The following is a 6,408-nucleotide window of genomic DNA, read 5'->3' as shown; positions in this document are numbered from 1 at the left end:
CGTGTCGCCCGGAGGTGGCGCGCGTCATCGATGCTTGCAGAAGTGCCGGAGTTGGAGTGAAGATGATCACCGGGGACAACGTGTTCACTGCCAGGGCCATCGCCGTCGAGTGCGGGATAATCAAACCAGAAGACTCCGACGCTTTGGTCGTTGAAGGGCAGGAGTTCAAGAACTACTCGTCGGAGGAGCGCATGATTAACAAGGGCGGAGCCAGGTACGCGGTGAGAAGGGAAAATGCCAATTGTAATGTAGAAAAAATGGGCAAAACGAAAGACAAGGAAGAGGCTGACCCGGGTATGGCGTCGGCATCGACGTCGACGTTGGCGCTCGTGGCCCACGGCCCGTCTGTCGGCGTCGATGCCGATGTCCTCGTGGCCCAACTGTGGACCTTCGTCAAAGGTTGAGATGGTTGACAGGTCGAAAATCTTTTATTTAATAATTCAACATCTTAATTTAATCAAAACCAATTATTAACATGAAATATTGTATATTACAAGAGTCTTTAATAACTTAAATTTAATTAAATCATTTTGATTTATTTAAAATCACGTTTTAGCCATTTTTTGATTTATTTAAGATCACGTTATAGCCATTGAGAAATTAATAATTAAGTTTTCTTTAGAAAAGATGAGGCCAAAGAGACCTACCTACCAAATTGTAGTATATGATAATTAATAACCTAGAAAATGAATAGAAAGGAAGAGAATTATGTTACTAGGAAATTCCTATGAAGTATACAGCAATAATCATGCCTAAAAGAAGCCTTTCTCTGCTGTCTTCCTTCATCTGACTTCAATTGCAGAGCCAAGTAAAGAATAACAATTTGAACATCACCTCTCTTCTGCCAGTAGCTGTGGACAAATTATGTGATTCGTCTGTATGAGAGAGATGGTTGCTACTTGCTAGTTCTGGATGTGGTTTGGCCAAAATTATCTTTGAAAACGCAAGAGAAGGATTAATTCTTGACAATTTCATTAACAAGAAAAGATTGATCATTTGTAAGCAACAGTCATTGGAAGATCATTAGATAACAAAAGAGAAAGCAAGGCGCCTCACTGATATCTCTGGAATAGAAAGAAGAACCAGCTCTATCTGTGCAGTTCAAGCTGACCGAAATGGTTGTTCCAGAAATAATATTATGCAGGTAGAAATTGACGCCAAAGAAGAAAGTAGTCTTCCTCTTGATTTGATGAATTTAAAAAATAATTAAGAAATAAAGAGTAAAAAGTCTTATATAATTAGTTATAAGAAAAATCTAAACTCTAAATTGAAAAGGTAAAAAATTAAGGGGGCATTTGGTTTGCGTTTTCTACGTTGTTTTCGGTTTTCATTTTCTGAGAAAATGGAAAACGCGTTTGGTTTGCGTTTTTCACGTTCATTTTTAAGAAAATGAGAGAGCGTTGTCTAAGAAAACGAAAAATGCGGAAAAATCATTTTCTAAAAAACTAAAAACGTGTGTTTTTCAAAAAATAAAAATGAAAATGGGGCAAACCAAACGCACCCTAAATTGTCTTAAAGACTATAAACAGATAATTCTGATAAAATTATATAATCTAATATCTCCCCTCAAAATCACGATGCTACAATCAGAAGCATTGAAACTTTATTAGACAAAAATTGAAAACGCGAAGCAGAATGAGTCTTGGTAAACATATTAGCTATCTGCAGTGAGGAAGGAACAAAAGGTAGTGTGATAGTACCAAGCTGTAGATGATGACAAGTGAAATGACAATCTATCTCGATATGTTTCGTTCTCTCATGAAAATTTGTATTACGCACAATCAGAATGGCACTCTGATTATCGCAATGAAGAACAGAAGATTTTTGAAGAAAAATTATCATATCTACAAGCAACCAACGTAGCCAAATAATCTCACAAGTGGTGGTAGTCATGACACGCTACTCAATTTTTGTGGAGGATCTGGAAATAACATTTTGCTTCTTACACTTCCAAGAGATAAGAGAATCTCCAAGAAAAATATAAAATCCAGTGGTCGACTTACGATTCGTAAGGTCACCCGCCCAATCAGCATCAGAGTATGCACAAAGCTCTAACGAGAAAGTAGAAGGAAATAAGAGACTTTGAAACTGAGCCTAAAAAAATAACATAGTAAACCCAAGTCTTTCATAGCGAAACAACGAGCTAATTCAAACTTCAAAGACTCAATTCCATCAAAATCATTACTAGTAATTATCATGTCATCCACATATAAAACAAAAGCATACGACTTACACGCGTACTCTTGACAAATAAAGTTAAATCATGATTACTGGGACAAAAGCCAAGCGAGGTGATCACCGTGGAGAACTTCGCAAACTAAGCACGTAGTGCTTGTTTGAGTCTATAGAGAGCTTTGCAAAGCCTGCAAACTTCACCAGATCGGTGAGCAACTCTAGGAGGGGGCACCATATACACTTTTTCTTGAAGATCACCATTCAAGAAAGCATTTTTGACATCCATTTGATATATTTTCCATTGATAAACCGAGACAACAGCAATTAACATACAAATAATGGTCATTTTAGCAACATGGGCAAAAGTTTCCTCATGATCCATGTCATACTCCTAAGAGTAACTTTTAGCAACAAAATGAGTTTTATACCGTTCGACATAACCATCAGATTTAGTTTTAATCTTATAACCCCAACAATAACCAATGGTGTGTTTCCCTGGTGGTAGATGTACCAAATCCTAAGTATGAGTATGATATAGAGCAGTTAATTCTTTATCCATAGCATTCTGCCAAAGGGGATTACTAAGAGCTTCTTTATAGGACAAATGCTCAAAAAGATGATGAACAGAGGAAACAAAAGAAGCAAAGGAAGTAGAATAACAAGAATAAACAAAATCAGGTTGTTTAGTAGACTTACGATGACGTGTAGACTGATGAATAGGATTGTCCATAATCTCCATAATCTCTAGAGGTGATGGAACAATCGTAGGAGGGGAAGGGAGAGGTGGAGGAGATGTCTCGAGAATACTAGATTCAGTGAAGTCGTCATGTGAAAGAGTAGCCATGGGGGAGTCTTCATCGGTGTCAGTACTGAAGGGATCAATGCAAATAAGATCTACATAAGTCATGTCATGTGGTAGAAGAGGTATGGAGAAGAAAACAATATGCTCAAGAAACATAACATGACAAGCAACATTCAATTTTTTACTAACTAGATCAAAACAATGATGTCTCTTTTGACCAACACCATAACCAATGAAGACACACAAAGCAGACTTAGAGGGCAACTTATCATACTCAACATGTGGTCATTGAACAAAATAGGTACAATAAAAAACACGTAAAGAGGAATAAACAAGAGCATAACCATATAGTTTTTGAAAATGAGACAAACCTGAACTATGAGAAGTTAGAATCTTATTAATTACATGAGTAGTAGTAAGAACTGTTTCTTCCCAAAAAAAATATTAGAAACATCTGTAGATAATAAGAATGAACGGGTTGTCTCAACAAGATGTATATGTTTTCTCTCTGCAACCTTGTTTTGTTCAAGTGTTTCTCGACGCGAGGTTGATGTATAGTACCTTTTAATGCAAGTAATGAGAAAAAATAATAGAATTGTATTCGCCCCCCCCCCCCCAAATCACAATGAAAACACTTGATAACCGTCGAATGTTGAGTTTTGACAAGAGCTTTAAAGTCATTAAAGATGGTAAGATAATCATATCTGTGTTTCATAAGATAAACCCAAGTATAGCGAGTGCAATCATCAATAAAAGAAACATAATATCTTGATCCCCCTTTTGTAGTAATAGGAGAAGGCTCACATACATCAGAATGAGCAAGATCAAAAGGATTAGGAGAAAAAGATAGACTTTTATTAAAAGGTAATGCAGAAAATTTTGCCAGTTTACAACCACTACAATATAAAATATCATGACTTTTTAAAGTTCTTAATACTCCAACCGATGCTAAAAATTATAAACGAGACACTGAAATATGACTTAGATGAGTATGCCACAAATAAAAATCTAAAGAAGAATGACTCAATCAGAAAGACGATAAATCGACACCAAAAGCTGCAACATCTGGTACTTGAAGCTTATCCAAGACATAGAGTCCCTTTGCCTATAGCCTACCCAATCACCTTATGAAATTGCGAGTCCTACACATAACAATTGGACAAAGAAAAAGAAATTGAATATCCAAACTCAGACAATTGACTAACAGAAACAAGACTATGTATAAAACTAGGAATATAATAAACATCAGGAACTGACAAGCAAGTTGTAACAACAGAACCAACACCTAATAATGACATCGAAGTACTATCAGCCGTTATATCTGATAAAGATAAATTAAAAGATAAGGAGATAAAAGATGATAAGTTAGGTGACATATGATGAGAGACTCCAGTATCTAAGATTTATAAAAAGGAAGATATACCTGATGTACCAGAGGATGACAAACCTATATGAGAAAAAGTAAACATGACAGAGGGTTGTAAAGGAATTATTGAAACTGCTCAAGTATATGTGGATCTAAAGTGGGGCAACCATTGTATTACTAGACTAAGATAGTCCATTGGCAATTGTTGTGGTTGATTACCAGATTTTCATGAAGCATTCTAATGTAGCAATGGTGGTTATTGAGGTCGTTGCTGTTGATATTGTTGTTGCGGTGGTCGTTTTTTACTACTACGGTAGTTTACCTTTGTTCAACAATAATAGACACTGAGACTTCCAATGTCCGTTTTCTTTGCAATAAGCACACTCATCACTAGAAACCTTCGAAGCCAACATACTTTGATTATGCGGCATAGACCGCTGTGGTGTTGTAAAAAATAGATGGCGTAGATGGTGCAATAGTCCTTTTATCAACCTGAGACTTAAGATGAATCTCCTCAGCTAGCAATTCATGTACTACTGAATCAACGGAAGGGAGAGGACTACGATGCAAAATTGTTCCACACAATCCTTCAAAGTCATCATGAAGAGCCATCAAGAATTGGACTAAATGTTTTTCTTCTCTACGAGTGACATAAGCTGGGAATGCTTGTAATTTTGAGAATTCTGTGAGTGATAACAGGTCCCATAGTTCTAACATAGCAGAATAAAAATCTTGGATGCCCATACGCGGATACTGTTTCAAATTGATATTGTTTGACAAAATTAGACTACGTGTATAATCTTGTCAGATAATCTCAAACCTCTTTGACTGTCTTGTATTTGGCTAATTGAGTACCAATGGAGTGTGAAACATAATTATTGATCCATGTAATAATTTTCGCATTATCGGTCTCCCAAACATCCAATGATTTTGCATAATCATCATCATTGATGTCTGTAGGTTGAACTCGTACACCTGAAACATATCCCTACATAGATTTTTCCCGCAAGAAGTTTTTCATAATATACTCCCAATACGAATAATTTTTCCATCTAGTCGAACACTGATCCACGAAAATTATGGATTGAATTAATAGTTCTTCAATCAAATTATCCAAAAATATAGAGATGAAGGTTCTGATACCATATAGAAATTGACGCCAAAGAAGAAAGTAGTCGTCATCTTGATTTGATGAATCCAAAAAGTGATTAAAAAATAAAAAGTACAAAACTTTATATAGTTAGTTACAAGAAAAATCTAAATCCTAAAATGAAAAGGTAAAAGATTAAATTATCCTAAAAATTATAAATAAATAATTTTAATAAAATTATATAATCTAATAATGCAAAAGGCGCTTGTTGTCTTTACTAGGAAGAAAAGTCGCCTTCAACAAGTTTGTCAGATCAAAAATTCTATATGATATCTGCAAATTTCAGACCTATTAGCTAAATTGAGGACTTCTCTAGGTTGTCGAGAACTAGCGAAGAAGCAGACGTGTCGAGGACAAGGGGAGAAGGAGCGGACGAAGGCAAGGAGGTTGGGGTTGGAGAGGCGTTGAAGGGTGGGTTGACGGTGATGATTGGCTAGGCGAGGCCACGGTGGAAGAAGAGGCGGCCAAGCTCTACCATAGAGACCAGGAGGCCCATCCCGGCGACGGGTACAACACCACCATCTCCTTCCCGCGCCTGGCCATCGATAATCCAAGATTCATTCTCTCTTCGGATCTTTTGCAATGATCTATGGATCTAAAATTAGGCCAAGTCTATTACGAAGGTTAGGAGTGTAATCGAGCCGAGCCGAGCTGAACTCTTGGATATTTGAGTTTGGTTCGTTTATAATCGAGCCGAGCTCGAGCTTTATTTAACGAATATATTCATGGCTCACGAGCTTATTCGAACTTTTATCGAGCCTAAATGAGTTTAATAAATATAAATTATAAATTTAAATATTCATTAAAAACTAAATTATATATTTTAAAAAAATTATAATATTCTTGTTAAAATTTATGATTTTATTATAATAAATAAATTTAATATATTTGTCTATATTTTTCATAAGTAGAGTG

The sequence above is a fragment of the Zingiber officinale genome, chromosome 2A (genome assembly GCF_018446385.1).
Source record: "Zingiber officinale cultivar Zhangliang chromosome 2A, Zo_v1.1, whole genome shotgun sequence".
Classification (NCBI taxonomy): domain Eukaryota; kingdom Viridiplantae; phylum Streptophyta; class Magnoliopsida; order Zingiberales; family Zingiberaceae; genus Zingiber; species Zingiber officinale.
The sequence above is the reverse complement of the archived record's forward strand: the minus strand, read 5'-3'. Positions refer to the sequence as shown.